Source organism: Mytilus galloprovincialis, chromosome 8 (genome assembly GCF_965363235.1).
Source record: "Mytilus galloprovincialis chromosome 8, xbMytGall1.hap1.1, whole genome shotgun sequence".
Lineage (NCBI taxonomy): Eukaryota > Metazoa > Mollusca > Bivalvia > Mytilida > Mytilidae > Mytilus > Mytilus galloprovincialis.
In genome coordinates, this window is record NC_134845.1 from 5,157,649 (window position 1) to 5,182,023 (window position 24,375).

Here is a 24,375-nt window from a genome sequence, read left to right on the forward strand (position 1 = left end):
TATGTTCCACAGAAACAAGCCATGTTGTGTAACTCCTTCGCATTCAAATGTCAATAAACCATAGTTTATTTGAATAATGCCTTCAAAACTTGATAGTTAAAAGGTAAAGTAAATAAAGGCAATAGTAGTATACCGCAATTCGAAAGTCATAAATCGATCGGGAGAAAACAAATCCGGGTTACAAATTAAAACATAGGGAAACACATCAAATATAAGAGGAAAACGAGCGATAGCCTTTCAAAAAGTGCTATATTCGACTCTTAGCTGATGAAAATGGAAAGTGCTCTCGCTTTGTAGATTAATTCATTTACTAGAAGAGCCACGTGCATCAATCAACAAATTTTACCACACACGTGAGGTCACACGTTATGAAGTAGTATCGTTTAACGTTGTTGTTTACTACAGAAAATTCGTCTATTTATAGATAAAGTTACCTGTGTAAAATCTAATTGCTAAAAAAGAGACGACAAATCCGATACTCTACGGGATTGAAGGACATTAACTTGGTTTGGATTGTTCTAACCAATCAATAAATTTTGATTATTCACGTCTCGTAATATCTTCCAATCAGGTAGCAAGAAAAATTCACGCCCTAAGTGTCCATCGTTCAATTCTTAATATCGACTCCTAGGAGTCGATAACAACAAACAATAGAAACACTAAAGTGCAATAAAAACCAAACGACAATGTTACACACACAGACACGAACTTTAAAATACAACTATCATTTCCCTGACTTGGTACAGTGCAATTAAAGAATAATATGGTTGGTTGAATCTGGATTTGTGGCTAGCCTAACCTCGCGCTTTTATTGCAATGTTAAATATAACACGAAATTCATAATATAAGTAAAAAATAAGATGTATTTATCTGCACCTTACACAGGTTATTATATTCCTTAAAAACCTTTCATTAAAACTTGGTATCACGATTTAATCGTCAGCCGAATGACCTATAGTTCAGAATGGAAATAATTCCATCTTTGTATATAATGAGTAAAATAGCAACTGCATGTTTAGAACTAAACATCTGCTCAATCAATGAATATATGAAATTGTTTTATACGGACATAAAATTGAAAAAGGAAATGGGGAATGTGCCAAAGCGACGACAACCCGACCATATAGCAGACAACAGCATATTTACACCTACACGTCCATTATTTTAAGTTTAATTATTTTGGTATTTTGTATCATAAATGACTTCTCTTAAAATTCAAAATTGATATATATCCAACATATATATATCATATCCAACTTAAAACAAAACTGGATGAACAACAATATCACTGTAGGGTTAAAGCGTGGTTGATATAACCACTTGTAATGCAAAGAGAAGCATTATTTTGATAGACCAACCTCGTGACAATTTTTGTTTGAAACCAATTTTAAAGTTTTTGTGATCGACATTTAAATTTGACAGTCATCAACGTTGTGATAACGACGATCTGCTTCTCTTACCTTTTATGGATGTAGAGAGATTTCAATTGTACTTCAGAAGTGTGAATGTAATCTAGTGACATATGTATGTGAGGGAGTTGATTTACGCAAGTTGTTTCTGTAGAACCAAAGAACAAAAACCCTTTTATATAACGTGATATTTATGTTTTGATTACATATTTGACAAGCTTATCGGCTGAAGACAGAAAAAAAATGATCATTCATGATATGTACAATTCTTTTTAAATAATTTATAAGGATTACGTACTTCTCATACGCATGCAAGTCGGTAATAAACATTTCAAAACTTCCAGCGTTCAGGGAAAAAAGTATCACGTTTGAAAATATGTGAAATATGAGCTGTACACTTCAGTTTTTTACTTGAAATTTTTATGAAGGCCATCACGAGTTGTTATTGAATATTGATTTTACAGAACCGACGACCGCGAACATGTTGTAATTGTCGTAATTAATTCCTGTCTTTTATCGCGATCGTAAATAAACGTGAACAGAATATCGTGAACGACATATGAAGAAATATTTGCTTACTTTCCAGAGCACCAGAAATCACCCGGTGTCAAAGAGATTGGTGTTGCTCATTTTAAAGTTTAATATGGTGTAAGAATATTTTTAATAATACAAAACACTTTTTAAACAAGCTTAGTTTTATCACATGTATGTTTATGATTAATTAGAAAAGATAAAAGTATATTACCTTTTTTTTTTATTCCAAGCACTGTATGACCAATGTCTTGTATCCTTTAACATTACAATTACAATTTTGTACTCTCTTCGTGCCAGTCATTATTCTTTTATACTGTATATACCACATCATTAACAGGGGCTGTTTTACAATATTTTTAACACGTAGCATACTATTAATTGTAACAAAGTGTTTTTTTTTTATTCAGCGGATTTTGTTGGTTTTGCTTGTCATATAAGTTTTTTAAATATTGTTTCAGTTGGGTATTTTTTCTCTTATTTTGTCATGTCGATGTATTTCTTATTTGAATACTGCAAAATTTTAGTCACAACCAAAAACGGCAGTTATCCAATCTAATTTCATAATTTCAAAGAGCTAGTATTTTTTTTTCAATCTACGATTCTAACGTATTAAATTCTTTGACTGGAAATCAGTTTATTTTATTTTTTACCAGACTTATAATTTTATACGCCAGACGCGCTTTTCGTCCTAATATTACTCATCAGATACTCTCTACAGCTGAGTTTAAGATCTTCACAATTTAAAAGATCATCAAAAGGGAAATTATGTGGCAATGGGTATTGTCAGTTTTTCCTCAAAAGTAACAAATCATTGTTAGTTTTACAAACAAATTAATAACATCTATACACGAAAGGATAACAAATATTTGTAATATTTTTTTCTCTGAAATTGATTATATTTTTCTATGATAAACATCTCATATTGTCTTTGTTTTTATCGTAGGATGCAAGTCCAGTTATTTAGCTCCTTCGTAGATTGTATATAAAAATATATTTAAAACTATTCAGATATTTACATTCTATTCATTAGAACAGGGGAAAGGAAAGGATATTACTAAGTCTTTAACATTCTTAAGATAAGAAACAATAGAAATTTACACATACAATTTCAGCACGTCCCATATTTTTAACACATGTTAGTAACGAATGATAATTAAGATACCAGAACGAGATGTCGAAATACACATGTCGCCGTATTATGTCTACCAAACGAAAATTATATTATTAATTTGGTACGTCTATATCACTATTCAGGATTAAACTGCTTTGAATACACATGTTACAATTATGAATTATTAAAAATTTTGTGATCTCTCAATTCACTCTGAAACGACAGTCGTGGAACAGCAAAATAAAGGAACATACTGTAAAATTTGTTGGACATCGCTCGATTCTTTAGAATCGTACAAACCACACAAACAACTACTATTAGAAAGACAAAATACTTTAATAAGAACGATCTGAGAGTATTGTCATTTACTTAAATCTTGTTGAATCTTTGGTGTTGTTGGGGTTGTTTTTTTTTCACGTCAATGTTTCTGTTTTTTCGTTGTTTTCCTCGTATTGTAGATGTGTTTCCCTGGATTTTATTTTTCAACCCGAATTTGTTTACTCTCTATCAATGTATGGCTTCTGAGCAGCGGTATTCTACTTTTGCCTTTATTAAAATGAAAGAACAAAACAAAAGTGAATGATAACAAGGGAACATTCAACACTAGTAAGTCGACGAATAAACTGACAAAGCCATGACAAAAAAGAAAAAAAGACAAACAAGCCTATAGCTAATACACTACATATAAAACTTCAAATTGAGCAACACGACCATCATTGACACCAAGAAAGCAAATATTTTATAAATGTCGATCACGTTTTTGGGCTCACGTTTATTTAAAATTGCGATAAAAACAGGATTGTTTTAACGACAATTGGAACATGTGCGTGGTCGATTAGTTCTGAGACATCCATATTTAACAACAACTCGTGATGGCTTTCTTAAAAATTTCAATTAAAAAACTGAAGTATACAGCTTTTGTTTCACCTATTAATCATTCCAAAGTTGTTTGCTGAAATAATTTATTTTACTGCTATTGATTTCCAAAAGGGATTACTTTTTTCCATCACCGAGTCAGTTTTGAAATGTTTATAACCGACTTACATACAATGTACAATATCATAATTAACTCTTCGAAAATTACGAAAAATGCATGGATAAATTATCATCATCTACAGATTTTAATAATCAAGTTATTTTCTGTCTTCAACTGATAAGCGCGTCAAATTTGTAATAAAAAATTAAACATCAAGTTATATAAAAGGGTTTTTGTTCTTTGGTTCTACAAAATCAAGTTGCGTAAATCAACTCCCTCACATACATATGTCACTAGATTAAAGTATATTCACACGTCACGCTTTCATAAAATGATTTCTAAATGCTGAAGTTCAATTGAAATTTGTCTTAATCCATAAAAGGTAGGGAAAATAGATGGTCGTTATTAAATTATAATCCTGGTACCTTTGATAACTATTCACACCACTGGGTCGATGCCACTGCTGGTGGACGTTTCGTCCCCGAGGGTATCACCAGCCCAGTAGTCAACACTTCGGTGTTGACATGAATATCAATAATGTGGTCATTTTTATAAATTTTCTGTATACAAAACTTTGAACTTTTTGAAAAACTAAGGATTTTCTTATCCCAGGCATAGATTACCTTAGCCGTATTTGGCACAACTTTTTGGAATTTTGGATCCTCAATGCTCTTCAACTTTGTACTTGTTTGGGTTTAAAAATATTTTTGATTTGAGCGTCACTGATGAGTCTTGTGTAGACGAAACGCGCGTCTGGCGTACTAAATTATAATCCTGGTACCTTTGATAACTATTCACACCACTGGGTCGATGCCACTGCTGGTGGACGTTTCGTCCCCGAGGGTATCACCAGCCCAGTAGTCAACACTTCGGTGTTGACATGAATATCAATAATGTGGTCATTTTTATAAATTTTCTGTATACAAAACTTTGAACTTTTTGAAAAACTAAGGATTTTCTTATCCCAGGCATAGATTACCTTAGCCGTATTTGGCACAACTTTTTGGAATTTTGGATCCTCAATGCTCTTCAACTTTGTACTTGTTTGGGTTTAAAAATATTTTTGATTTGAGCGTCACTGATGAGTCTTGTGTAGACGAAACGCGCGTCTGGCGTACTAAATTATAATCCTGGTACCTTTGATAACTATTCACACCACTGGGTCGATGCCACTGCTGGTGGACGTTTCGTCCCCGAGGGTATCACCAGCCCAGTAGTCAACACTTCGGTGTTGACATGAATATCAATAATGTGGTCATTTTTATAAATTTTCTGTATACAAAACTTTGAACTTTTTGAAAAACTAAGGATTTTCTTATCCCAGGCATAGATTACCTTAGCCGTATTTGGCACAACTTTTTGGAATTTTGGATCCTCAATGCTCTTCAACTTTGTACTTGTTTGGGTTTAAAAATATTTTTGATTTGAGCGTCACTGATGAGTCTTGTGTAGACGAAACGCGCGTCTGGCGTACTAAATTATAATCCTGGTACCTTTGATAACTATTCACACCACTGGGTCGATGCCACTGCTGGTGGACGTTTCGTCCCCGAGGGTATCACCAGCCCAGTAGTCAACACTTCGGTGTTGACATGAATATCAATAATGTGGTCATTTTTATAAATTTTCTGTATACAAAACTTTGAACTTTTTGAAAAACTAAGGATTTTCTTATCCCAGGCATAGATTACCTTAGCCGTATTTGGCACAACTTTTTGGAATTTTGGATCCTCAATGCTCTTCAACTTTGTACTTGTTTGGGTTTAAAAATATTTTTGATTTGAGCGTCACTGATGAGTCTTGTGTAGACGAAACGCGCGTCTGGCGTACTAAATTATAATCCTGGTACCTTTGATAACTATTCACACCACTGGGTCGATGCCACTGCTGGTGGACGTTTCGTCCCCGAGGGTATCACCAGCCCAGTAGTCAACACTTCGGTGTTGACATGAATATCAATAATGTGGTCATTTTTATAAATTTTCTGTATACAAAACTTTGAACTTTTTGAAAAACTAAGGATTTTCTTATCCCAGGCATAGATTACCTTAGCCGTATTTGGCACAACTTTTTGGAATTTTGGATCCTCAATGCTCTTCAACTTTGTACTTGTTTGGGTTTAAAAATATTTTTGATTTGAGCGTCACTGATGAGTCTTGTGTAGACGAAACGCGCGTCTGGCGTACTAAATTATAATCCTGGTACCTTTGATAACTATTCACACCACTGGGTCGATGCCACTGCTGGTGGACGTTTCGTCCCCGAGGGTATCACCAGCCCAGTAGTCAACACTTCGGTGTTGACATGAATATCAATAATGTGGTCATTTTTATAAATTTTCTGTATACAAAACTTTGAACTTTTTGAAAAACTAAGGATTTTCTTATCCCAGGCATAGATTACCTTAGCCGTATTTGGCACAACTTTTTGGAATTTTGGATCCTCAATGCTCTTCAACTTTGTACTTGTTTGGGTTTAAAAATATTTTTGATTTGAGCGTCACTGATGAGTCTTGTGTAGACGAAACGCGCGTCTGGCGTACTAAATTATAATCCTGGTACCTTTGATAACTATTCACACCACTGGGTCGATGCCACTGCTGGTGGACGTTTCGTCCCCGAGGGTATCACCAGCCCAGTAGTCAACACTTCGGTGTTGACATGAATATCAATAATGTGGTCATTTTTATAAATTTTCTGTATACAAAACTTTGAACTTTTTGAAAAACTAAGGATTTTCTTATCCCAGGCATAGATTACCTTAGCCGTATTTGGCACAACTTTTTGGAATTTTGGATCCTCAATGCTCTTCAACTTTGTACTTGTTTGGGTTTAAAAATATTTTTGATTTGAGCGTCACTGATGAGTCTTGTGTAGACGAAACGCGCGTCTGGCGTACTAAATTATAATCCTGGTACCTTTGATAACTATTCACACCACTGGGTCGATGCCACTGCTGGTGGACGTTTCGTCCCCGAGGGTATCACCAGCCCAGTAGTCAACACTTCGGTGTTGACATGAATATCAATAATGTGGTCATTTTTATAAATTTTCTGTATACAAAACTTTGAACTTTTTGAAAAACTAAGGATTTTCTTATCCCAGGCATAGATTACCTTAGCCGTATTTGGCACAACTTTTTGGAATTTTGGATCCTCAATGCTCTTCAACTTTGTACTTGTTTGGGTTTAAAAATATTTTTGATTTGAGCGTCACTGATGAGTCTTGTGTAGACGAAACGCGCGTCTGGCGTACTAAATTATAATCCTGGTACCTTTGATAACTATTCACACCACTGGGTCGATGCCACTGCTGGTGGACGTTTCGTCCCCGAGGGTATCACCAGCCCAGTAGTCAACACTTCGGTGTTGACATGAATATCAATAATGTGGTCATTTTTATAAATTTTCTGTATACAAAACTTTGAACTTTTTGAAAAACTAAGGATTTTCTTATCCCAGGCATAGATTACCTTAGCCGTATTTGGCACAACTTTTTGGAATTTTGGATCCTCAATGCTCTTCAACTTTGTACTTGTTTGGGTTTAAAAATATTTTTGATTTGAGCGTCACTGATGAGTCTTGTGTAGACGAAACGCGCGTCTGGCGTACTAAATTATAATCCTGGTACCTTTGATAACTATTCACACCACTGGGTCGATGCCACTGCTGGTGGACGTTTCGTCCCCGAGGGTATCACCAGCCCAGTAGTCAACACTTCGGTGTTGACATGAATATCAATAATGTGGTCATTTTTATAAATTTTCTGTATACAAAACTTTGAACTTTTTGAAAAACTAAGGATTTTCTTATCCCAGGCATAGATTACCTTAGCCGTATTTGGCACAACTTTTTGGAATTTTGGATCCTCAATGCTCTTCAACTTTGTACTTGTTTGGGTTTAAAAATATTTTTGATTTGAGCGTCACTGATGAGTCTTGTGTAGACGAAACGCGCGTCTGGCGTACTAAATTATAATCCTGGTACCTTTGATAACTATTCACACCACTGGGTCGATGCCACTGCTGGTGGACGTTTCGTCCCCGAGGGTATCACCAGCCCAGTAGTCAACACTTCGGTGTTGACATGAATATCAATAATGTGGTCATTTTTATAAATTTTCTGTATACAAAACTTTGAACTTTTTGAAAAACTAAGGATTTTCTTATCCCAGGCATAGATTACCTTAGCCGTATTTGGCACAACTTTTTGGAATTTTGGATCCTCAATGCTCTTCAACTTTGTACTTGTTTGGGTTTAAAAATATTTTTGATTTGAGCGTCACTGATGAGTCTTGTGTAGACGAAACGCGCGTCTGGCGTACTAAATTATAATCCTGGTACCTTTGATAACTATTCACACCACTGGGTCGATGCCACTGCTGGTGGACGTTTCGTCCCCGAGGGTATCACCAGCCCAGTAGTCAACACTTCGGTGTTGACATGAATATCAATAATGTGGTCATTTTTATAAATTTTCTGTATACAAAACTTTGAACTTTTTGAAAAACTAAGGATTTTCTTATCCCAGGCATAGATTACCTTAGCCGTATTTGGCACAACTTTTTGGAATTTTGGATCCTCAATGCTCTTCAACTTTGTACTTGTTTGGGTTTAAAAATATTTTTGATTTGAGCGTCACTGATGAGTCTTGTGTAGACGAAACGCGCGTCTGGCGTACTAAATTATAATCCTGGTACCTTTGATAACTATTCACACCACTGGGTCGATGCCACTGCTGGTGGACGTTTCGTCCCCGAGGGTATCACCAGCCCAGTAGTCAACACTTCGGTGTTGACATGAATATCAATAATGTGGTCATTTTTATAAATTTTCTGTATACAAAACTTTGAACTTTTTGAAAAACTAAGGATTTTCTTATCCCAGGCATAGATTACCTTAGCCGTATTTGGCACAACTTTTTGGAATTTTGGATCCTCAATGCTCTTCAACTTTGTACTTGTTTGGGTTTAAAAATATTTTTGATTTGAGCGTCACTGATGAGTCTTGTGTAGACGAAACGCGCGTCTGGCGTACTAAATTATAATCCTGGTACCTTTGATAACTATTCACACCACTGGGTCGATGCCACTGCTGGTGGACGTTTCGTCCCCGAGGGTATCACCAGCCCAGTAGTCAACACTTCGGTGTTGACATGAATATCAATAATGTGGTCATTTTTATAAATTTTCTGTATACAAAACTTTGAACTTTTTGAAAAACTAAGGATTTTCTTATCCCAGGCATAGATTACCTTAGCCGTATTTGGCACAACTTTTTGGAATTTTGGATCCTCAATGCTCTTCAACTTTGTACTTGTTTGGGTTTAAAAATATTTTTGATTTGAGCGTCACTGATGAGTCTTGTGTAGACGAAACGCGCGTCTGGCGTACTAAATTATAATCCTGGTACCTTTGATAACTATTCACACCACTGGGTCGATGCCACTGCTGGTGGACGTTTCGTCCCCGAGGGTATCACCAGCCCAGTAGTCAACACTTCGGTGTTGACATGAATATCAATAATGTGGTCATTTTTATAAATTTTCTGTATACAAAACTTTGAACTTTTTGAAAAACTAAGGATTTTCTTATCCCAGGCATAGATTACCTTAGCCGTATTTGGCACAACTTTTTGGAATTTTGGATCCTCAATGCTCTTCAACTTTGTACTTGTTTGGGTTTAAAAATATTTTTGATTTGAGCGTCACTGATGAGTCTTGTGTAGACGAAACGCGCGTCTGGCGTACTAAATTATAATCCTGGTACCTTTGATAACTATTCACACCACTGGGTCGATGCCACTGCTGGTGGACGTTTCGTCCCCGAGGGTATCACCAGCCCAGTAGTCAACACTTCGGTGTTGACATGAATATCAATAATGTGGTCATTTTTATAAATTTTCTGTATACAAAACTTTGAACTTTTTGAAAAACTAAGGATTTTCTTATCCCAGGCATAGATTACCTTAGCCGTATTTGGCACAACTTTTTGGAATTTTGGATCCTCAATGCTCTTCAACTTTGTACTTGTTTGGGTTTAAAAATATTTTTGATTTGAGCGTCACTGATGAGTCTTGTGTAGACGAAACGCGCGTCTGGCGTACTAAATTATAATCCTGGTACCTTTGATAACTATTCACACCACTGGGTCGATGCCACTGCTGGTGGACGTTTCGTCCCCGAGGGTATCACCAGCCCAGTAGTCAACACTTCGGTGTTGACATGAATATCAATAATGTGGTCATTTTTATAAATTTTCTGTATACAAAACTTTGAACTTTTTGAAAAACTAAGGATTTTCTTATCCCAGGCATAGATTACCTTAGCCGTATTTGGCACAACTTTTTGGAATTTTGGATCCTCAATGCTCTTCAACTTTGTACTTGTTTGGGTTTAAAAATATTTTTGATTTGAGCGTCACTGATGAGTCTTGTGTAGACGAAACGCGCGTCTGGCGTACTAAATTATAATCCTGGTACCTTTGATAACTATTCACACCACTGGGTCGATGCCACTGCTGGTGGACGTTTCGTCCCCGAGGGTATCACCAGCCCAGTAGTCAACACTTCGGTGTTGACATGAATATCAATAATGTGGTCATTTTTATAAATTTTCTGTATACAAAACTTTGAACTTTTTGAAAAACTAAGGATTTTCTTATCCCAGGCATAGATTACCTTAGCCGTATTTGGCACAACTTTTTGGAATTTTGGATCCTCAATGCTCTTCAACTTTGTACTTGTTTGGGTTTAAAAATATTTTTGATTTGAGCGTCACTGATGAGTCTTGTGTAGACGAAACGCGCGTCTGGCGTACTAAATTATAATCCTGGTACCTTTGATAACTAATTACAGCCTGGAATATTTATATTCATTAAGAAAGCAGATGTTTAGTTCTTAGCATTTGATGTTTACTCAATCGGTCATTCTGTTGATGATAAAGACCTTGGTACCAAATTTTGATGATATATGAACGAAGGCATACTATGATTATATGTGTAAGGTGATTTTTTTTTCCATATTAAAATCCGCAATAGAGTTTGATACATAAAGGGATGTTTATTACAACTCACATCTTCTTGCCAGCATTGATTTTATTGAACATTTTTCAAAGCTTGATTTTATTGCTTTGAGGTTTTAGAAAATATTATCCTTGCTTCCGTTTATAAGAATGCAATACCACCCTGATAAATTGTTAAATTAGTCTAGTTTGATGTTACAATCTAAAATATTTTATGTTGCTTAAATAAATGAAAATTGATATGGTATTTGATAATGCAAAACTCTCAATAACTATTTTAAACAAACATAATTTTATCTAACTTCTATGTAGAGTTTATAAAACAAATATATAAAAACGATCTTGTTGATTAACAGCGTTCTATGTCCAATGAATCTCCTGTTTTTCGTGTAACATTTTACGCTCTTTTCGTGAAAGATCATGATTTTTTTCTTTCTTTATTAAATAAATTTTCGTCAACACTATCAAGTTACCAAATGTTCGCCATATATAGGTGCACAAGTAATGTACTGTGACAGGGCTATTGTGTTTTACCTTATACAAGTTCTAGGACCTTAATTTTATAATACTACAAAATAAGGCCTAGACTGTGATGAACCAGTGACAATGTCAATTTACAAACGTGGACATGTTATACTATTTCAAAGTTGCTTGTTGTTTTCAATATTTGTATTCTTTTATTGTTTTGTAGGTTTTCTTTTTATATGATTTGTTTTGCGACAGAGTCATTTATAGCCTCTGAGATTGCACTTCAAACACACGAGTCACATTCTTAAACATTGGTAAAGCCAATCTCCATAGTTTGAATTCTAATTTCAGAAAGCTAGTACGTTATTCCCGTCTATGACTTTAACTTATATCAATTCTATGGAATAAAAGTAACTTGATAAGTTCCAGCAAACGTTAAATGTCGCTTTCGATATTCAAGAGCTTGCAGCTCCTACTCAGACTTTGTAAAACGTCATCAGTGTCTGAGTAGAAAGTTAATAAACTAAAAAAAAAAGGTACCAAGACCTTGTTGATAAATATTCCGTATCAACCTCACAAATAATACACGATGGTCTTGATGTATAGATTCTGCGTACTGATGTTGTTTATCATCTTAACAACGTGTTTTATAGTTCTTTCATTTGTCTTTGTTCTATTATTAATATTACTTTTACTGTTGAATGGTTTTATGTGATATCCGTGTGACGTGGCTCGGTACTTGTACATCTCGTCAATGTGTTTGTATTGTCTTTCAATTTTTGGTGTCGTGCTTTGTATATGCGACTTTTTGTATTTCTTTGGTTCTTATAACGTGACTCTGTACTTTAAAAGATCACGTCCGTATGATATTGTTCTAGTTTATGTCATTATGATATATTTCTATTATGAATTACAAAATACGTTGAACCATAAACGTCAAAATCATGCAATCACGTAGTGGAATTTACTATTTGTGGATTCTTATAAATTCTGTATATAACTTTTGGACTATTTTCAATCTCGGTCTATTTCTGAAATTTATTCTTACATACTTTTGATTTTTTAATAAAATTGAGAATGGAAATGGGGAATGTGCAAAAGAGACAACAACCCGACCATAGAAAAAAAAACAACAGCAGAAGGTCACCAACAGGTCTTCAATGTAGCGAGAAATTCCCGCACCCTATATGCTTACATTGCCTATGTAAATTTTAAAATTGATTGTATGAACATTGAACGACAAATTTATGTGACGTATAAAATTTTCTGACGTCAGACACTCAAATCAATGAATGTGTTTGTAGATAGATGTTTTTGTTTTCTGTTAAATTGTTCCAACAAATGGAAGTGTTTAACGACCTTGACTGGCTATACAGCCCTTGCACGGTCGGCTCGGTGCCCGAAGGCGATTGATGAGCATTTAAATATTTTCTGCCGTAGGTCAGGAACAGGTAGTAAGGACGCCGAATGGAGGCCGCCATCTTGGTTTTGGTGAGTTGATTTTGGTTTTTTTTACTATTTTGGTGTTTTTCTTCACAACGGCTGCTTTCAGGGCCAATTTGGTCAGCTTGGCAGCCCGTAAATTGTTCCTTTTAAGGTAGATTCGTGGTATACCGCCATCTTGGATTGTACAAAATCGGTCTAGTTATTTGCCCAAATCAGCAAATTTGGAAACAAATTTGCAATTTAATGGTTAGACAGTTTATTTATATAAAGAAAACTTGTTAATTTATTGTATTATTCAAAATATTTTAACAAATATCAACCATTTTGGTTTTTAAAATCAGTTTTTTCAAATGAGCCATTTAAGGGGAGATAACTCGTTTAGTACAAAATTTATACTAGCCTAATAGGGAAATTTTTTATTTCTACTTGTGGCAAGAAAACAAGTTCGGTGACACCATGTTTTCTTTTTATTTTCTTAAAACATATTATGAAACCTATCTTCTCACAATTTATTTCAAAATTCTATCTCATAGATTTTTTTGTATGCACTCTTATGTGTTTTTTCATGAACAAACCAACCAAAGTTAGGCAATTTTCAACGACTCATAGCTTGAAAAATAGCACGGTGACCCATACTTTTAATTATAGTTTTGAAAAAAGCATATTAAAATCTTCATTTTGGCAAATTATAAGAAAATTCTGTCTCAAAAAAACATTTACTTATGATCTACATTAAAATTGTTATACGATGATGACTGATAATGGAATTAACTATTTGTAGATTCTTATAAATTCTATATACAACTTTTGGACTATTTTCAATTTCGGTCTATTTCTGATATTTATTCTTATATACTTTTGATTTTTTAACCCTACATGCTAACATTGCCTATGTAAATTTTAAAATTGCTTGCAAGCACATTGAACGACAAATTTCTGTGACGCATAAAAAAAATTGACGTCAGACACACAAATCAATGAATGTGTTTGTAAATAGATGATTTTGTGTTCTGTTAGATTGTCCCTTTTAAAATTGTTATACGATGATGACTGATGTACCTATATTTTGACTATTTTATTTATTGGGTCTGTTTAGTTTACGCATCAATGTAAATATAACGGAATTTGACGAGACTGTCATCAAAGTGAGAGGATTAGCGCTATAAAACCAGGTTTAATCCACCATTTTCTACATTTGAAAATGCCTGTACCAAGTCAGGAATATGACAGTTCTTGTCCATTCGTTTTTGATGCGTTTTGTTATTTGATTTTACCATGTGACTATGGACTATCCGAATTGATTTTCCTCTAAGTTCAGTATTTTTGTGATCTTACTTTTTTCTGGGTGATGGGAATGTTTTTATTGTTGTAGCATATCTAACTTATTCGTATTGCTATACATTATTAGTTACATAGTGTGCTAGTGACCTAATACGGTATATATGGAGTCAGTAAATTCCATATGGGGATTTGAGCGAAAGCACACTATGAAACGAATTTATCTTGCCGACTATCTTAACATGTTAATTTTAGACTAGTGAGCAAGTCTTCGATACTGGTAGCATTAAGAAACTGGCTACTTCAATTGATCCTACAAAAACAGATGCCAACAATAACAACTTGTTAGGTTTAAATGTGTTTTATGAATTAATTTTCATCTTAATCATCAATTTCTTCGTCTGTTGAAACCTTTAAGATTTTTTCTCAGTTCCGTTTTGTTTTTATAAAGGGAAGTAACACCACTACTAACCGTGTATGAAATAAGCCCCGCCTCCTTTTTACCTAATATGGAGTATAAAGGGACGTAACACCACTACTAACCGTGTATGAAATAAGCCCCGCCTCCCTACTAACCTAATATCAAATATACACGGTCTCCACGAAGACGCTTTTAACCAATCATATTCCTAGAAATGTATAGGAGGTAAGATAAATCTGTATACATGAGTTTCAGATTTTCCCAATCTTTATAAGGCCACAAAAATAAAATACTGTAGTCCGGGCTATTCATAAAAAGTAAGACCACAGGGATAGTTACAATAAAAAAAAAGTGATAGCATAAAATTTTCCCCTTCATGTTAGCGGTTGATTATATTTTTTTTTCTGATGTAATATTTGTAGTAGGTTGTATAAATATGAAATTTTTTTTATCTACGGTCATCTGGTTGTGGTAATTAGAACATTTTTGTGGAACTCACTATAAGAAAAACATTTACACATTTATACTCATCCACTGACTGATATTAAGGACAGGTGTAGGGCTATTACTTTTAAGTCATTATGAAACTAGGGATCAAAAATTGTGAAACATGAGGGAAGATTTTAATCCACCTTACTCCTATTCATATTATGATAATTGTAGCACATATGTTTGTTTTAAAATATTTGTAACACGTAGCAAACTAGCAATTGAAACAAAGTGGATCTTTTTAATCCAGGAGTTTTTGTCGAATTTTGCTTGTCATACAAGTTTTTTGAATATTGTTTCCGTTTGGGTTTTTTTCTCAGTTTGTCATGCCGAGTCCTTTCTTATCTTTTTTAAATGTACTGCACTATTTAAGCTACAACCAAAAACGACAGTAAACCAAAAGTAACAAATCAGTGTTCGTTTTACAAACAACTTAATAACATCTACACACGAAGGATGGAAAATATTTGTAATATTTTTCATTCTGAAATTGATAACATTTTTTTCTTATGATATACATGTCATATTGTCTTTCTTCATATCTTAGTATGCAGTTCGAGTTATTTAGCTCCTTCGTGGAGTTATTCGTTAAAACATATTAAAAAACTATCCACACATTTACATTCTATTCATTATAGAAAAGGGGAAATGATATAACTACGTCATTAACATTCTTAAGATTGGAAACAATGGAAATCTACACATACAAAGAGTTTAATTAATACGTGTCCCATAGTTTTAACACATGTTAGTACCGAAAGTTATTTGAAATACAAATGTACCAGTGCGAGATGTCGATATACTATGTTTACATAAAGAAAACATATTATGAATTTGGGACCTCTATACTGTAAAATCGATTAGACATCACTCGGCTCTTTAAAATGATACAGAACATACTGTAAAATCGATTAGACACCACTCGGCTCTTTAGAATGATACAGAACACACAAAAGCCAACTGATATCAAGACAAAATACTTTTACAAAAACGATCTGACAGTGTTGTCTTTTACTTCAATTTTGTTCAATCATTGTTTTTTGTTGCACATCAGTGTTTCTGTTGTTTCGTTCATATCATCTGATAGATCATGTGTTTCCCTCGTTAAAGTTTGTAAATAAAAAAAAATTCTTTCTATCGATTCATAACTTTTGAACAGCGCTATACTTCTGTTTTCATTATTCAAGGCAATAACAAAACAAATGTGAATGATACCATGGAGACATTCAAAAAGTAGCAAGAGTCGAAGAAACAATTGGCAAAGCCATGACAAAAAACAAAAAAAAAATACAAACAAGCCCAAATCACTGCAAATAAAACTTAAATTGAGCAACAAGAATCACATTGACAGCAGGGTGATTTCTGGTACTCCGGAAAGAAAACACTGTTTTCCATATGCCGTTCACGTTTTGGTGCTCACGTTTATTTACGATCGCGATAAAAGACAGGATTGTAATTACGACAATTGGAACATGTTCGTGGTCTTCGGTTCTGTGACATCGATATTCAATAACAACTCCATAAAAATTTCAATTAAAAGACTGAAGTATACAGCGTATGTTTCAGCCATTAATCATGGTAATGTTGTTTGTTTAAAACAATTTATTTTACTGTAATTGAATTTCTAAAAGTGATGCTTTTTTCCCTGATTGCATGCCGTTTTGAAATGTTTTTAACCGAATTTCAGAAATATGCCTAAATAAATCTACAAATCATGAATTGATAAAGATTGCTCTGCCTTCAACTGCACGTCTCGCTTTCACAATATGATCTTTAAATGATGATATACAATTGAAATCTCTCTACATCCATAAAAGGTAAGGACAACAGATCGTCGTGATCATAGCGTGGATAAATGTTAATTTGATAAACAACTTAGTTCTAATAGACAAAAACAATCAATTGTTTTAAGAAATTATTCTATCACGAGGTTAATTTTTGAAATATGTTTTTTCTTTGCGCTACTATTGATTAAATCAACATCATATTTGGAGTTATTTCCATCCGTCTCTCTGTTGACGATAAAACATTGGTAACACGTTTTAAGGGAATGTGTTTGGAGACATACCATTATTACCTGTGTAAGGTATTTTTTTCCTACGTTAAATTGAGTTTGGTAAAAAACATTTAGTTTGTTTAAAAGAACTCGTATCTTCTTACAAAACTTGTTTTATTATACAATTTTCCAAGTTTGATTATAGTCCTTTGGGAGTTTTCTTCTGTTTTTTAGACTGAAATACCCCAAAAAAGTCGTAAATAGTTATCAAAGGTACCAGGTTTATAATATGATATGCCAGACGCGCGTTTCGTCTACATAAGACTCATCAGTGACGCTGACATCAAAATAGTTAGGAGCTAAACACGTATACAGTTGAAAACCATTGCGAACCCAAAACGTTGTACCAAATACGGCTGGGTTGGTCTATTTCAGGGAAAAGAAAATCCTTAGTATTTCGAATAATTCATACTTTTGCAAACAGTAAATTTCTAAAAAAAAAAAAACAAAAAAAAAACAACCTATAATTGATATTCATGTCGAAACCGAAGTGCTGACTATTGGACTGATGATACCCTGGTTAAATAAGTCTTGTTCAAATCAAACTATTGCTTACTTTTTTATTTATTGCTAAAACGAATGAACACGGGGTAAGAATATTTTTAATAATGCAAAGCACTTTTAAAACAATCACAGTTTTATCAAACTTATGTGTATGATTAATAAAAAAAAAAGGATTTGATTCACAGCGTTGTAAGACCAATGAAAGACAGTTTTTTTTTTATTATGTATCCTTTCGCAGTACAATTACCATTTTGTGCTCTCTTTGTGCCAGTTCATGAATTGGTTTTTTTATATTTACCATTTCGTTTACACTATCAAATTACCAAATATTTTCATTTTTTAAAGATGAACAGACAAGTAATGTACTGGGACATCTAGGTCTATTAAATGAAACCTCATACACGTTCTGCGACCAAAATTATACAATATTACTATAAAAAAGGCCCTTACTTTAATGAACTAGTGACAATGTCACATTTACAAACGTGAACATGTTATACTATTTCATCTTTACTTGTTGTTTGCAATATTTGTATTCTTTTATTGCTGAAGATTTTCTTTTTATGTGGGCTTTTTTCGCGACATAGTCATTTATAGCTTATGGGATTGTACCCCAGACATTAGAGTCACATTCTTGAACATAAATAAAAACCAATCTCCATAGTTAGAATTCTTATTTCAGAGAGTTAGTACGTTATTCCCGTCTATGATTTTAACTTATATCAATTCTATGACAGAAAAGTAAATTAATAAGTTCCAGGAAATGTCGATTTCTGGGTGATAAGATTTTTTTTATTGTTTTAGAATATCTTACTTATCTGTTTTGTTATAAATATCTTTATACATGAGTTTCAGATCTTTCCAATCTATATAAGATCCCAAAAAAATACTGAAGTCCGGGCTATTCATCAAAACTAAGGACACAGGGTAAGTTTCCCAAAAATAAAAGAAAGTTTGGTGGCATATATAATTATACTCCTTCATGTCTGTGGTTGATTATATATGTTTGTTCTAGAGTAGGTTGTGATAATAAGATCCTTTGTGTGAAACTCAATATAAGATATTAAAAACATACACATTTACACATTTACACATTTACAAACTGATATAAAGGACAGGTGTAGGGAAATGATATTACTTTTAAGTCATTATAAAACTAGGGATCAGAAAATTTTGAAGCATGTGCGAAGATTTTAATTTCAGCTCATTCCTTGTCATATTATGATAATTGTAACAAGTATCATTAACAGTGGTTTGTTTTACAATATTTGTAACACGTTCCCTTAACAAATGTCGTTTTACGATGTCTATAAAATAGAAATAACATTTATGAATTTGGTACGCCTAAATCGCACATCCGGATTAACCTTCTTTATGTAACACATGTAGTTTAAGGAAATGTAACAAACTAGGTTCATATGTAGAACTTGTAAAACCTAAATGCTTAGTGATACCAATAACAGTCTATCATATAATATATATGATAATAAAATTAAAAAAAACATACCATTCTATAAAAAATATATAGAACTCATTTCCGTTCCTATAATATTGTTGGTCAGATTTCCAATTTCTTTGTTTGGAGCATTGGGTTTCTTTGTTAATTTGTTTAAATGATTTTTGTAGCTTTTGCCATAACTTGGCGTCTGTTGTCGTCGTAATCTATTTAAAGAAACTTCATCTTAAAAACTCATGGGCTAAACATCTTTAAATTTTAACTGATTGTTCCTTTGTATATTTTGTTTAGTAATTAGTTAGGCTCTTGAGAGCTTCTTGTTTGATTAGTTAATTAGTTAACTCGCTCTGGTCGAAATCAAGTTCGTTTGATCTCTTAACTCTTTCGCATCCTACTTTTTCACATCTTAAACTTTCGTACTTTTAAAACACGTTCGCATCTAACACGTTCTCATCTGGGTACGTTCGCATCCTACAGGTTCCCATTCTACAGGTTCACATCCTGTTTTTATGTTAAGTTGCAGGTAGACTATTATATTGTGTAGATATATATGTCAAAATACAAACAACAAAAAAATAAAAATTTGGTAAAGTCATATGAAACGAGTGACTGATAATAAATAATGTTTATCCAATTCTTGTACCAATGCATGTATATATCATAAACTAAGTCTTCTATGCACGATTTTATCATTTTTTCAAAAATATCTTATAATCGTCATTTTTCTCTCTCTGTCTGTTATAATTGAAAAGATGGCCGCTCATTAATTGTCGTGTTTTGAAGCCGTAGTTTATCGATTGTCACCTTATAGTAAACAATCAACAAAGACGCACGGATATTGAGCACGTGTATAACTTGTACAATCAGATAATAGTTTAACTAAATGACAGATCCATGCATATTGCAATTACCGGATTTTTACGAGTAGGGTCAAGCTAAGGTCACTTGAAAACGGAAAATATATCGGCGAATTGCTCCCTGGAAGCAAGCAATTAAAAAAAGTTAACTTCAGCTAAATGTGGGCAAATTTAAAAATTTTCTTCAGAATAAAGTACATGTACATAAGTTTAATAATGACAACTATCCATCTTATTATAAAAAAAATAGGTATGCATTTTTTTTTTAATTTGAGGTTTCATATGACTTTAAATATTTTAATAAAATATATGGGTTTTTTTTTATAAATAGTTATCTGCTGTGAACTTTCATACAAGCTTCAAGTGGCAGTACAACTAAAATATATTTGACAAATAACTAGACAAGCTGATCAAAATTGCATTTGAACACACTTTTTCACATGGAATTTAGTTACGATATGAAATGACATAATTTTATCTTCCCAATTGTGAACTTCTCACTTCCCACACAGAAATTAACAGCGAACCCCGTCTTAATAGTTTTCCCATGTTTCATTTTATTTGGTAAAACTGCGATATTTAATATGTGACTTTCCGAAAACAAAATCTTTCTAATCATCAAACATTGACACACTTATCATTGATAGCCAAATTTAGATATCAGTCACATATTTGGTGTAAATAGAAAGAGTAATGTATCAGCTTTATAAATATACTAAACACAGAGCCCTGTCTATATTGCATATGGTACCATCGTGCAAAAGCGGTTTTCTACAAAATCAGCGCCCCACTCATAGATTAACAAACGTTTGCTTACAATTTCAGAGTTCATCACACGTACCTATAGGATAGAATTTCAGTTTATGACACGTATTTATAGGATAAACTCAATTTATTCATAGTCAATATAATCTAGGTCGTTACCTGCATACGACTTATAACATGATTAACATTCATCAAAGAAACAATCTCATAATATAGAAATTTAGAAGCGCGCGTCTTTCGAGTGAGATGCATCAGTGGCGCAAGAAGATAGACAACAGACTGAATCATTGTATCTTCAATATTCAACGGATAAGCACTATACAATTCGCTAAATTTTAGGGTTTCATCAAAATTTGTAGCATTTCATACCTTTTTCAAACTGTAATATTAATGAAAAATATGACCCCATTTCTATCACGTTGGGTGTACTATCTTAAATTGGTACAAAGTTGTGATAATTAACACCATTAGTTTTCCTACGCGATATTAACACTTTTTTGTTTCTTACAAATCATATAAACATGTGTTGGCAAACAGTCTTTCTAGTGGGTCATTTTAGCTTAGGATTGGCAACTATAGGGCACTCTATGGCCTTCAAACATCAGCAAACCAATATCACGAAATAATAATATTCTAATGCTAATAAAAAGCCAAGTTGATTAATACAAAACTTTATATTATACTTAAGATATGGAGAAGATACCAGTAGACATTGACACAGCAACAATGAATAAAACGAAAGTCAATGTCATAAAGGCTTGAGATACCAGCATACATATACGTAGTGTGGACCAAGCTGTTTATAAAAAGTAGCTTCCTTTTCTTTTATATGCAAACCTACATGTGTTTAACTCATTCCAAGCTTTACAAAATTATTTAATTTACCTTTATCTGTTTGGTTTTTATTCTAAGTGGTATCACCCTCCTAGTATTCAGCTCTTCGGTAAAACAAATTACTGTTTGCATAAAAGTATGAATTATTTGAAATATTAAATATATTCGTATCCCAGACATAGCTGTATTTGGCACAAGTTTTTAGAATTTTGGATCCTTAATGCTCTTTAACTATTTTGATCTGAGCGTCACTGACGAGTCTTTTGAAGACACGCGTTTGGCGTATCAAATTATAAGCCTGGTACCTTGGATACTTATAACTTATGAATTTTACATTTGACATTTGACAAGGGTCTTTTTGTATTTTTGTCATTTTTCTTTTTCACTCGCACTATTTTATAGTAATTCCGTCAATGCAATAGCTATTGTCAACACAGTTTAAATTATTAATTGAAGTGACATATCTATTAAAGCAAAAGTAACAGTTTATATTTGTTTTCATTGAGAAGCTTTATTATGTTAGACAAGTCTGCAAATAAGGCGGTACAGATTGTTCCCATAGACATACCGGTGAACAATTGAAAAACAATTGCATAAAAATATTGTATGAGATGAAGAAATACAAAATAAAGAATTATAAAAAAAAATAATTGAAAAACACTTTCTCCAAACGTAAAACGCGAGTTTAAGCTAACTTATATCACATCTGATTTCAAGACATGCATTCAATTGTAAAGTTTTAGTCCTGGTATATCTTTGATGAGTTTATTCATGCCACACGTCAACTTTTTTATGATAACAATGATTAAAGAGAAAATGTCTTCTTCTGTTGAATCTGTTTGGAGGAAAATAGTAATTGTATTAATGTAGATGTGCGATCTGTGTATATCAACGACTCTCCTCGAGTTATACATTATACACAAACAAACTGTTAGCACATATGCTCGAACCAAGTCATAATGTGACAGTTGTTATCCATTCGTTTGAGGTGTTTGTGCTTTTGATTTTACCATTTGATTAGAGACTTTCCGTTTTGAATTTTCCTCGAAGTTCAGTATTTTTGTGATTTTATGTTTTTGAGTAAAGCACGAAGGGTGTGTTTATACAATATAAAGTTTTGAATTATAAAAAACATTTAGATTATAAAAACAATTGAAAAACACTTTCTCCAAACGTAAAACGCGAGTTTAAGCTAACTTATATCACATCTGATTTCAAGACACGTATTCAATTGTAAAATTTTAGTCCTGGTTCGAGCATATGTGCTCACAGTTGTTTTTTTTTTTTTTTTTTGTGAATTTGATGAGACTGTCATCAAAGGGAGAGGTTTAGCGCTATAAAACCAGGTTTAATCCACCATTTTCTACATTTGAAAATGCCGGTACCAGGTCAGGAATATGACAATTCATGCCCATTCGTTTTTGAAGTGTTTTGTCATTTGATTTTGCCATGTGATTATGGACTTTTCGATTGGATTTTTCTCTGAGTTTAGTATTTTTGTGATTTTACTTTTTTATAAGAAGAATGTTTATCATTGAAAATATGTTTATTAACGAATGTCAACAGTAAACATGATAAAGGTTTTGCTACTAATGAAAGTATAACTATCCAGAAATGTATGCATTGGAGCGAATGCTTTCATGCAGGAATTGTAGGCAAACTATTTTTTATTTTATTTGAAACATGGTTTAATTGGCCTGATTGGTACAGTCAGAAACAATTTGTTAAATTACAGAAACCTTAAAGTCCTTTACCTCGTAGACACATGAAAAAAAGTAAATTCAGAAAAGTACTGAACTCCGAAGAAATTTCAAAACGGAAATTCCCTAATCACATGGCAAAATCAAAAGTTCAAACATGAAACTTTGTGTAGTCTGCGATCGCTTTAACGTTTGACGGTCATGTAAAGATTTGCTTGAGTCGTTCAGCTAAGGGTCGTCTGATGTTAAAGCAATCTCAGACTAGGTATGTCAAAGAACGACTTTCAAGATGTTTCATTATTTTCAAAGTAATGTTTATGATCGTAATTATGCTTCTAATGGATACAATATACTTGTAGATGAAAGATTTACTCTCATTAAGGGTGCGCTATTGAACAGAAATCTCTCAAAAAGGATAAGTTGATGAACCTTTGACTCAAATAAATGATATAGTTATGAAATAATTACTTTTATAAAATGTCTGTTAATAAAATACAAATACCTTTTATGTAAGGTTTGTTTATGAAAAAAATACTCTCATGATTGTAATGAAAGGCATGTTTATAAGTGTCTAATGGATGATATATTTAAGAACGAAGGACTCTCATAAAGGGTATTCGTTTAACAAAATGTCTCATGAAGGGTATGTTTATCAAAGAATTACAAACATAAAGGATATGTCTATAACCATAGAACGTCCTTTAGGGTGTGTAAATTTGCTTTTTGATTTTCAAATATAATGGCTTCGAGCATTACTTAAGAGAGATGATTGACAAATGCGCATCTGATGCAAATAAAAAATTGGTATGGTGTATGGTATTAATGAACGAAAAATTGTCGTGCTGGGTATACTTATGAACGCATGAGACTCATTAAGGTAATGAGCAATCTGAATATGACATTTAAATTTCATTCATATATGCATTGAGAGTCAATCCGCTGTGTAAGAGGAATAACTCTATTTCTGTTTATAGTTATTAAACTGTAAATTTTAAGCTCTTCGACTATGTTTTTTTAGTTTTTAACTGCATAGATAAAGTATATTATTCCCTC